The sequence below is a fragment of the Nematolebias whitei genome, chromosome 10 (assembly GCF_014905685.2).
Source record: "Nematolebias whitei isolate Nwh7 chromosome 10, NemWhi1, whole genome shotgun sequence".
In the NCBI taxonomy this organism is placed as follows: Eukaryota; Metazoa; Chordata; class Actinopteri; order Cyprinodontiformes; family Rivulidae; genus Nematolebias; species Nematolebias whitei.
Window position 1 is genome coordinate 49587810 of NC_056507.1, and position 12218 is coordinate 49600027.

Consider the following 12218-nt stretch of genomic DNA (forward strand, 5'->3'; position numbering starts at 1 on the left):
GGTTTGAGCAGATGTCCTCCAATGCAGGAGTTGGAGGTTCAAATCCACCAGCAGTCACATGCTGAAGTGTCCCTGGGCAAGACAGAACCCCTCATTGCCTCTGATGTGTGTCCCATCGGTGTATGAATGTGATAAAGCTCTGATTAGTCTCTTTAGAATTATTTGTTCAATTAGCTTAACAAAGACCTAGTTCAATGCTTTATGAATGGCTAAATGGGGGTGCAGATTGTAGTGTAAAGTGCTTTTAGTATCTCGATAAGATAGAAAGGTACTATTTAAGTACATTCCATTTACTGTTCATTTACCTGCTGGGTCCATCTGCCGAGGTTCTCATATCTGGTCCGCCTGCCAAGGTCCTCACTTCTGGTCCACTTTTTGAGGTCCTTATCTCTTGTCCACCTGCTGAGGTCCTCATGTCTGGTTTGCCTGCTGAAGTTGTCTTTTTCCCAAGTCCAGGAGGGCACAGTTGCATGACATTGATGCCCTTGGATGATTTGCAGGCCACCCCCTGATCTCCTACCTCATTAGGGACGGTTGCTGGACTGCCCACCTTAATGTCGGGCCTGCTTTGGACAGTCTCCTGACTGCCCACCTTGACTCTGGAGTTTGGAGCTCTTTGTTTTGTATTTAGAGATCATTTAGGTTATGGCTTGTTGGCTTTTTGTTTTTTGGTCCTCATATTCCTCTGTGCTTCCCCCGTCCTGTTCCGTCTTGTTTTTTCCTGGCTCTCACCCAAGTTGTATGTAGCCTCGTCCTTGGGATGTCATGGGCCATCCCTTGAGTGGGGTACTGTAGTGTTTCTGGATTTTTGTTCTTTCTGTTGTTTCCTCATGTTTTCACTCACCCCTCAGTGTTCCTCTGTCTTGTGTTTAGCCCTTGTCTCACCTGTATTCAATGTTAATCACTGCATGTGCCTGTCATTAGTCCTTGTTGATGTGTGTATATATTCAACTCCATGGTATCTTGTCTTTTGTCTCTGGATTGTCCTCCCATGGTGTCTGGTGTCATGATCTGCCTCCATCTTGTCTTCCAGTAACAGTGAGTTAAGTTTCCCTGTCAGCATTTTGATTTTGTTAATAAAAACATTTGTTTAACTTTTTACTTCATGTCTTCTGTCATCTTCCTACACGTGGGTTCAACAAACCTGATGTCAGATTGTAACAACTTTACTTTCTAGGTACTTGATTGTGGATGACTTTCTTGAGGCCTCCTCATGATTGCCATTTGCCTGTGAGACTCCAAGGTATCTGTAGCTATACTGGATATCTATAATGTTGCCTTAAGGTGGTTGAACCCCTTCATTTGTGATTGCCTTGTTGCTTCTGAATATGTTTTAACCACATTTACCCAGTCCATCCATCCATCCATCCATCCACTTTCTTCCACTTATCTGGGGTTGGGTCGTGGGGGTAGCAACCTAAGTCTGGAGGCCCAGACTTCCCTCTCACCAGCCACTTGGACCAGCCCTTCCGGAGAAATCCCAAGGTGTTCCCAGGCCACCTGAGAAACATAGTCCCTCCAGCATGTCCTGGGTCTTCTTCTGGGTCTCCTCCGGGTTGGACATGTCTGGAACACCTCACCAAGGAGGTGTCCAGGAGGCACCCTAACCAGATGCCTGAGCCACCTGAACTGACTCCTCTCGACATGGAGAAGCAGCGGCTCTATTCTGAATCCATCCCAGATCACTGAGCCTGTCACCCTATCTCTAAGGGAGAATCTAGACACCCTGTGGAGAAAACTTGTTTCAGCCACTTGTATTCACAATCTCGTTCTTTTTGTCACAGCCCAAACTCCTGACCATAAATGAGGGTAGGAACATAGATTGACTGGTAAATTGAGAGTTTCGACTTTTGACTCAGCTCTCTCTTAACCATGACAGACCAATACAGCGCCAGCTTCACTGCAGACGCCACACCTATCTGCCTAGCAATCTCTCGTTCAAGACCATGGCCTCAGATTTGGAGGTACTGATCCTCATCCCGATCGTGTCACACTCGGCTGCGAACCTCTCCAGCGAAAGCTGTAGATCATGACCTCATGAAGCCAATAGGACCATATCATCTGAAAAAAGCAGAGACGTGATCCTAAGGCCACCAAAGTAGAGCACCTCAACACCTTGGCTGTGCCTAGAAATTATGTCCATAATAGTTATAAACAGAATCTGTGACAAAGGGTAAAATTGGAGGAGTCGAGAATGGCGGACCGTGAGGCGGTGTAGATGTGTCCGGAATGAGCTCCACCTGATTCTTAAGTCTACCTCACCTAATTATTATTTGAGCTGATATCCTATCGTTTCATAGTGTTTGGTAACAAAATGAAAAAAAAAAAAGGCAAGGGACTTAAATCTGAAAAAGGGTTTTGTGAAGATTTAACCGAAAATGATGAAGGTGCTGATGTCATGGTTAATGCCAGTTCTATGACAGCCAGCACTGGCACAGGTGCGTCGGCTTCAGCCACTAATGAAGATATTTTAATTGTTATACACAAAATGAATATTGCCATGGATGCAAGATTTGATTAGCTTAAAAGGTCTTTTGCAGCCTTGAAGCAGCATTATCAAATGTTTGTGATCGAGTGTTTGCCACCGAAGAGGCTGTGGGTTCACATGAGAAGCAGCTGTAGGAGCTGGAGAGGCAGCATGAGAGCCTTGCTTTAATGTGTGCATCACAGCAGGCCAAACTGGATGATTTGGAGTCCCATTTCCGCAGGCAAAATATCTGTATTGTTGGAATAAGAGAAAAGGCCGAGAACGGCAGACTCTCCGAGTTTGTTTCCAAGCTGCTGCCTGAACTGCTGGGGCAGGAGCATTTTGATCAACCACTGGATGTGGACCGCACACATTGCAGCACGGGGCCGGCTAAGGATGGGAAGCTGCGAGTGATCATTGCCAGGCTGCACCAGTTCCAAACTAAGGAGTTGGTGTTGAGGCTGGCAAGGGAGAGGGCTCCGCTGAGGTACGAGGGGCACCCAGTGTTCATCTTTCCTGACCTGACATCAGCAGTTATGACAAAGTGCATGGCTTTCTAGCAGATCAGGGAGAAGTGCAGAGCCAGGAAGATGGCGCTCGTGTACATGGCCTGCAATCTACCTCTGACGATACTGTTTGGATTATTTTTGCTTTTTTCGTTTTTTTTGTCTGGGATATCAACTCGCTGCTTGTGTATGACCGACAACAGCTCCTCGATCTTCGATTGTCTGTTTCTGCTGTCGCTGATTCGGACCATTTTGATCGTGACTCGGGGCCCCCCCCCCCCTCTTCCACCCCTTCTGGCAGACGTGCCTGCTTGTTTACGCTGGGCCCCAAGCCTGCCTTCTCGGAGATATCGATCCAGACGCCGGGGAAAACGTGCCGGCCGGCTAGTAAAACTCAAAGCTCTGCGTGGTCAACGTTTCCACAGCCAGCTTCCTACGTGCCCGGACCAGGGACAATATGGGTGTTGTCTACCGGCCCGGCGCTTGGACCGTCCTCCAGGCGCTGTTTTTGAAAATCTGCAACCGTTGGCGCGTACCACCCCCACCATGGCTCGTTCTGTGTCGGACCAGATCAGGACGTGCCTCATCAACACAAGGTCTGTTGCCAACAAGACTTTTATCCTAAATGACTTTTTTAAAGACTAGGGACTAGATTTTCTTTTTCTCACTGAATCCTGGTTGCCTTTGGGTGATTCAAGCGCCTTGGTGGAACTTTTACCTCCGGACTGTCTGTGTTTTAATGCCCCGCGGCCATCAGGCCGGCGGGGTGGTGGAATATTAACTGTATTTAAATCAAACTTTTCCTGTAAACACTTGTCCACCCTCATGCCCTGCTCCAGTTTTGAGCTGAGTGCTTTTGAACTCGGACATTCCCCTCCCGTTCTGTGTGCGATTGTTTATCGCCCCCCTCGTTCCAAGGACTTCATAAGTGAATTCTCTGACTTTCTGGCTTACACCACACCAAGATATGATCACTTTATTATCGTTGGTGACTTTAATATTCACGTCTGTTGTCAGGAGAAGCCGTTAGTGAAGGACTTCCTTGATTTGTTGGACTCATTTAATTTAACTCAACATGTAAATGCTCCCACCCAACAACACGGTCACACTCTGGATCTCATTTTAACACGCGATGTTTCTGTTTGTAATCTGGTAATCGGTGACAAAGTTCTCTCAGACCACATGCCTGTCTTGTTTGATATCATCCCGCCTTGTCCTACTGCTAAGTCATGTGATTCTGCACGTACTTCACGCGCCATTAACCGTTTCACTGCTGCACGTTTTACTGAAGCTTTTAGCTCTGAGAGGATCAATCAGCTCTCAGTGTCTCTCTCCACCGAGGAGCTAACCTCTCAGCTTAACTCTGTTTGCTTAAATATTCTGGACCGTGTTGCTCCTGTTAAAACCAGGAAAACAAAACTTTTATCAGAACCATGGCTTAATGACGTCACTCAAGCCGTTAGACAGCAGTGTAGGAGAGCAGAACGCAGGTGGAAGAAAGACGGGCTGCAGGTTTCTTTTCAAATCCTAAAGGAGAGTTGGCGTCATTATCAGAAGGCAGTTAAAGCCGCCAAATCGAAGTTCTTTTCTGCGATAATTGCCTCAAACTCCCACAACCCCCGAGCCCTTTTTTCCACCCTGAACTCAGTTCTACACCTCAGTGAACCTTCACCTCTAGAAGCCTCATCTGAGCTGTGTGAAAACTTCCTCCATTTCTTTTCTGAAAAAGTTGCAAACACCCGGGCACTCATTTCTCCACCTTTTCATGATCCGTCCATCCCATCTCATTGTGTTGCTGTTCTTGACCACTTCGAGCCCATCTCTCTGTCTTCCCTGGAGCAGGTCATGTGCGGCATGAAGCCATCTGGCTCCCCTTTTGACGTTGTCCCCCCTCGACTCTTGAAGGAGCTTCTTCCTGTTCTGGGCCCTCCTGTTCTTGGCATTGTGAACAGCAGCTTAGCCTCAGGTGTGGTGCCAATAACTTTTAAACATGCTGCTGTCCAACCTCTCCTGAAAAAACCTAGCCTTGACCCCTCAGTCATGTTCAACTTCCGGCCTGTCTCCAGACTCCCATTTGTCGCTAAACTACTGGAAAAAATAGTGGAGTCCCAGCTGAAATGCTTTCTAGAGGATAATGCCATCTTAGAGCTATTCCAGTCTGGCTTTAAACCTCTCCACAGCACTGAAACTGCTCTTCTCAAGGTTTTTAACAACATTCTCCTATTCACAGACGCTGGTGATTCTGTGCTCCTTCTCTTACTGGACCTCACATCTGCCTTTGATACAATTGACCACGAGATCCTCATTGCGAGGTTAGAGCAGTGGGTGGGCATCACTGGGTCAGCCCTCGAATGGTTTAGATCTTACATCGCTGACAGGTCCTTTTGTGTCTCCATCAAAGATTTTAGTTCAGCCTCGGCAGCGCTTAAATGGGGGGTACCGCAAGGTTCCATCCTTGGTCCTCTGTTATTTTCTTTATACCTGCTGCCACTAGGTGCTATTTTCAGGAAACATAACATACCTTTTCATTTCTATGCCGACGACTGCCAAATCTACTTCCCCCTCAGACTCAACAGTACTCACTCTATTCAACCGTTACTGGACTGCCTGGCTGACATCAGAGATTGGATGGCTTTAAATTTCTTGAGTTTCAACGAGAAGAAATCTGAAGTTATGCTGTTTCCTCCCAATGACACAATCACCAACCACTGCATCGACCTATCCGTTCTGTCACTATTAGTGAAACAAAGAGTCACTAATCTAGGAGTGATACTTGACCCTTCTCTGAAACTCAACAATCATGTAAATATGATTGTTAAATCCTGCTTTTTCCAGCTGAGGCGACTGTCTAAGCTGAAGCCCATATTGTCCAAAAATAACTTGGAGACAGTAATTCATGCATTCATTACATCCAGGCTCGACTATTGCAACTCACTCCTTTTTGGTATCAGTCAGACCTCCATAGCTAGACTCCAACTGGTCCAAAATGCAGCAGCCCGGTTTTTGACCAGCACAAGCAAAAGAGAGCACATTAAACCTGTTTTGGCCTCTCTACACTGGCTTCCGGTTCACCTTCGAATCAAATTCAAAATACTCTTGTATGTCTATAAATCACTAAACAGCTCTGCCCCCTCCTATCTTACTGATCTGCTCCAGCCGTATGTCCCACCACGTTCTCTCAGATCAGCAGACCAGTTGCTCCTAACAGTCCCAGGAACCCGTCTCAAGCGCAGAGGTGACAGGGCCTTCTCTGTAGCAGGCCCAAGACTTTGGAATGAGTTACCTCTGCTCGTTAGACAGGCCCCCTCCCTCACAGTTTTTAAATCTCGCTTAAAAACACACTTTTATTCCCTGGCTTTCAGCACTGTGTGATCTGTGCTGAGTCTGTGTGCATCACACTGTGTTGGTCATGTTGCAGTTGTTGTTGTTATCCATTACTGTTTTTGTTGGTTTCTACGTTTTTGGTGTCCTGTTATGTAATCTGTTGCTATGTGCTTGTTCTGTTTGTCCCTGTACAGCACTTTGGTGTGCTTTGTCACTGTTTAAAGTGCTTTATAAATAAATTGGTATGGTATGGTATGGTATGGTATGGTATGGTATAGGAAGATATGTTACAGCTTCAGACATCCAGCCAGGTTCGTGGTGACAGTCAATGACAACACCAGTGTCTCTGACACTCCTGCTGATGCTGAAAAATTCCTGAGTTGGGAGGCTTGGGACTGGAACACATTGGCTCTGGAACAGGTTAGACTTTATGATTACATCAATACAGCAGAACGTTATCTGCATTGTGAACTGGGTGAGGTCAAATTATTTGTTTAAAAATAAATAAATAAATAAATATGTTTAAACATTAGGGTTATTTGTTTTTATTGGGTAGAGCAAAGGTAGGAAGGAGTAACGCAGTCATATGCTAACCTGGACCTTTCTGTGGCTCTTTAGTTTAGTTGTGACTTATAGAATGGGGTATGGAGATTTTGTTTGTGTGTTAGTTCTCCCACTGAAGTATTTTGTGTTCAGTTTACAGTTCTTTTTCTTTAAACACTTATGCCGCTGTTTTTTATTTATTTTATTTTTATGTATTCCTTTTTTCAATTTTTATTTTGTTTATAGGGCAGCACGGTGGCACAACTGGTAGAGCTGCTGCCTCTCAGCGAGTAGGTCCCTGGTTCAAACCCCGGTCCAGGGGCCTCCTGGGTGGAGTTTGCATGTTCTCTCCGTGCATGCGTGGGTTTTCTCCGGGTGCTCCGGTTTCCTCCCACAGACCAAAAACATGCATGTTAGGCTGATTGGTAACTCTAAATTGTCCCTAGGTGTGAGTGAAAGTGTGAATGGTTGTTTGTCTCGTTTGTCTGTATGTGGCCCTGTGATGGACTTGCGACCCGTCCAGGGTGTACCCCGCCCCTCGCAGAGTGACTGCTGGACATGGGCACCAGCGACCCCCGTGACCCAAAATGGAATAAGCGGGTAAAGATAAAGGGTAAATTTAAAAAAATTCTGATTGTGTTTATGCTTTTTGTTTTATTCCTAATTAACACAATGTCATCTGATCTGATTTAGTTTTTCACTCTTTCTGACCGAGTTGATGCTTTTTGTTATTATTCTTTGACTTTTAACACAGGGTGATCTGATGTAGTATTTCATTGTTTCTAATTATGTTTTGCGTTTTATATTTTTATTCCATGGGCTATAAATATATGGTGTTACTTTTTATTTGATGCTGTGATCTTTTTGTTAAGCACTTTGGTATCAGTTTCTGTTTTAAATGTGCTATATATTTTATTTTTATAGATCTTCCGGTAAGATGGTGCCCGTGTGCATGTCTTGCAATCCACCTCTGCTGATGGTGTTCGGATTATTTATGTTTTCTTCGTTTTTTATCCGTGGCATGAATTCACTCCTCATGTATGACCGACAACAGCTTCTGGAATTTCGTTTTTCTGTCACTGATGTCGCTTACTTAGACCATTATCAGCGTATCTCTGGACCCCCCTTCTGGCGGACGTGCCAGTTTACCTCCGCTGGGCTCCTCACCTCCATGCCCGGAGACATCACTTCAGACGCCGGGGAAAACGTGCTGGTCAGCTGGTGAAGATTAAAGCCCTGCGCTCTTCATCTTCCTCTTCAGTCAGTGGTCATGGTCTCCATCTCCAGCTTCCCACGTGCAGGGACCAGGTAACCAACGGGAGTTGTCAGCCGGTGCACCGCTCTGGCCGACCTGGAGGGGCTGTTATTGAAAATCTGCGGTCATTAGCGCGCGCTAACTCCACCGCTGCAAGATCTACTTCGGACAGTATCCAGATGTGTTTGGTCAACGCAAGATCTGTTACCAACAAAACTTTTATCCTCAGGGACTACTTTCGAGAGCTTGAGTTAGACTTTCTGTGCATCACAGAGACTTGGAAGTCTCCGGGTGAGTCCAGCACCTTGACGGAATTACTGCCATCGAACTGTCTGTATTTTAACGCCCCGCGGCCATCAGGTCGGCGCGGTGGTGGATTATTAACAATATTCAAATCAACTTTTGACTGTAAACAACTGCCCATCCCAGTTTCCCGCGCCAGCTTTGAGCTGAGCATCTTTGAACTCGGACATTCACCTCCGACGTTATGTGCACTCGTCTACCACCCACCTCGATCTAAGAATTTCATAAATGAGTTTTCTGACTTCTTAGCTGAAATCACACCAAAATATGAGCATGTTTTCATTATTGGGAACTTTAATTTGCATGTGTGCTGTCCTGAGAAGCCATTGGTTAAGGACTTTTTAGATTTATTGGACTCATTTAATCTAACTCAGCATGTAAACGGTCCCACCCAAGAGCACGGACATACTCTGGACCTTGTTTTAACTCACGATGCGACTGTTAATAATCTTGTTATTGGTGATAATGTTTTTTCAGACCACATGCCAGTCAAGTTTGAGTTCACCCTCCCCCATCTAACTCCTAAGTCGTGCATTCCTGCACGTAGCACCCGTGCAATTAACCATTTCACTGCCGCACGTTTCACAGATGTTTATAACTCTGAAATGATAATTCAGCCCCCAGTGTTTCTCTCCACCACTGAGGAACTGACATCCCAGTTCAACTCTGTCTGCTTAAAGACTCTGGATCATGTCGCGCCTGTTAAAACTAGAAAATCAAAACTGAGAGCAGAACCTTGGCTGAGTGACGTCACCAAGGCCGTTAGGCAGCAATGTAGGAGGGCAGAGCGAAAGTGGAGGAAAGACAGGCTGCAGGTCTCTTTTCAAATACTTAAAGAGAGTTGGCGCCGTTATCAGAAAGCAGTGAAAGCTGCTAAATCCAAATTCTTCTCTGATATAATAACCTCAAACTCTCGCAACCCACGTATCCTCTTCTCCACTCTAAACTCTGTTCTCTACCTCACTGAACCATCACCTCTGGAAGCCTCAACTGAGTTGTGCGACAACTTCTTACATTTCTTTTTGGAAAAAATTGCGACCACCCGAGCCCTCATTTCCCCTTCAACTCATGACTCATCCATCCCACCTCAATATGTAGCTCTATTTGACCATTTTGAACCCATCACTCTATCTTCTCTAGAGCAGGTCATGTGCAGCTTGAAACCTTCTGGTTCCCATTTGATATGGTCCCCCCTCGACTACTAAAGGAGGTTTTTCCTACTCTAGGTCCGTCCATTCTTGATATAATAAACAGTAGTTTATCCACTGGGGTAGTGCCAAAATCCTTTAAACATGCTGCTGTCCAGCCTCTCCTGAAAAAAAAACAAACCTTGACCCCTCAGTTGTGTCCAACTTCCGGCCTGTCTCCAAACTCCCATTTGTTTCTAAAGTACTGGAGAAAATAGTCGAGTCCCAGTTGAAGTGGTTCCTAGAAGGTCACACCATCTTAGAGATATTCCAATCTGGCTTTAAACCTCTCCACAGCACTGAAACTGCCCTGCTGAAGGTCTTTAATGACACCTTCAGATCCACAGATACTGGTGATTCTGTGCTGCTTGTCCTATTGGACCTCACGGCCGCCTTCGACACCATCGACCATGAGATCCTCATTGCTAGGTTAGAGCAGTGGGTGGGCATCACAGGATCAGCCCTCAGTTGGTTCAGATCCTTCGTCACTGACAGATCCTTTTGTGTCTCCATCAAGGATTTTAGTTCCGCAAAGGCAGAGCTTAAATGGGGGTTCCGCAGGGTCCATCCTGTGTCCCCTCCTATTCTCTTTATACCTGCTGCCGCTTGGTGCTATTTTCTGGAAACACAACATGCCCTTCCACTTCTATGCTGATGACTGTCAAATTTACTTCCCCCTAAGACACAATAGTACATGCTCGGTTCAACCGCTGCTCGACTGCCTGGCTGACATCAGGGACTGGATGGCTTTAAACTTCTTAATTTTCAACGAAAATAAGTCTGAAGTCATGTTGTTCCCTCCCAACGACACGTTCACAAACCACTGCATCGACCTCTCCGCTCTAACCCTGTCAGAAAAACAAATAGTCACAAATCTGGGAGTGATAATGGACCCTTCCCTGAAACTTAACAAACATGTAAACATGATTGTTAAATCATGTTTCTTCCAACTGAGGCGGCTGTCTAAATTGAAACCCATATTGTCCAAAAAGAACCTGGAGAGAGTAATACATGCATTCATTACATCTAGGCTTGATTATTGCAATTCACTCCTGTTTGGTATCAGTCAGACCTCTATTGCACAACTACAACTAGTCCAGAATGCAGCAGCCCGATTTTTAACCAGTACAGGCAAAAGAGAGCACATTACACCAATTTTGGCCTCCCTGCACTAGTTACCGGTTCACTTTTGAATCCAGTTCAAAATACTGATGTATGTCTACAAATCACTGAACAGTGTCTGTAAGATGTGGTCAAAGGTAGTGGCTCAGAGTCAGAAACCATGGGCAGATGAATCTGGCACTGACTATGTGAATGCAGGGAGCTTAAGTAGAATGAAGAGCAGGTGTGAAGCATGAGCTTGATGTCTGGGTGAGAGTGAGTGACAGGAGCAGGTAGAGCTTAACAGGAAAAACAAAAGCATAAACATGACGGGCTGTGAGGGGCAAAATCATGACAGAACCCTCTCCTTAATGTCTGGCTCCTGATGGACCACCAGGTTGAAGGGGATGGGAGCTATGGAACTGTTTGATAAGGTCCTTTTCCAAGATGTGGTTAGCAGGTACACATGAACACTCCTCTGGATCATATCCCTCCCAATCCACCAGATATTGGAACCCCCAACCCCACTGTCTGGAGCGGAGGAGTCTCCTGACGGTGTAGGCAGGGGCATCTTCAATCAGTCGGGTGGGAGGAGGGGGACCAGAGGAGGGCTTTAAACGTGGCAGAACAAAAGGCTTGAGATGTGAGAAGTGGGGTGAACTTTAATTGAGCGAGGTAGTTGGAGACAAACGGTTACTTTTCCACTCACCCCCTCCCTGATGTGGACCAGGTGATAGGCGTTTCTCAGGTCAAGCTTGCTACAAACTGTGGCGCCTTGATTAATGTCAAAAGCTGTGGACATGGGAGGGAGAGGATACTTGGTTTTAATAGTGATCTTATTGTTTCTTGTAGTCAATACAAGGCCTAAGAGACCCATCTTTCTTTCCTACAAAGAAAAACACCGCCCCAGCAGGGGGTGCAGACGGTTTAATGATGCCAGCCTGAAGAGACGCTTTGATGTGTTTTAGCATGGTGTCATGTTCAGGTCCAGATAATGAATACAATGCCCCTTTTCCATTAGTACCGGTACGGGCCGACTCGACCCTACTTGGCCCGGTTCTGAGGCTTTTCCATTAGTACCGGTACTTAGCACCTGTTACTATTTTCAGTACCCTTGGCTCTGTGGTTCTAACCGGTACGAAGAGGTACAAAAATGTGACGGCAGTACACTGTCGGTCACTGATTGGTCAGGGGCGGAGTCAGGGGCGGAGTCACTGGATCCTTCAGAAACGTTTCAAAACAATAATCCGCCATTTGCAATTTCTCGGACTGGAGCAACCTGGACTTATTTTAAAGATTTTAAAAACAATACTGACAACATCTTGGTCTAATGTTGATGTGCTGGCATTTTTTGTGCTTGGTGGCCGACAACATAATTTAGAGCAAGCTGGATGGAGCTCTGCTGGTGTACCCCGATCCTCCCTCCGGAGCCTCGGAGCGCCAGACCGGGCAGGGCATCATCTCCCCGGCTCCAAGTTCAGCTGGTCACCGCGGAAGATCCTTCGATGTGCCGACTCGGAGGCTCGGGTTCC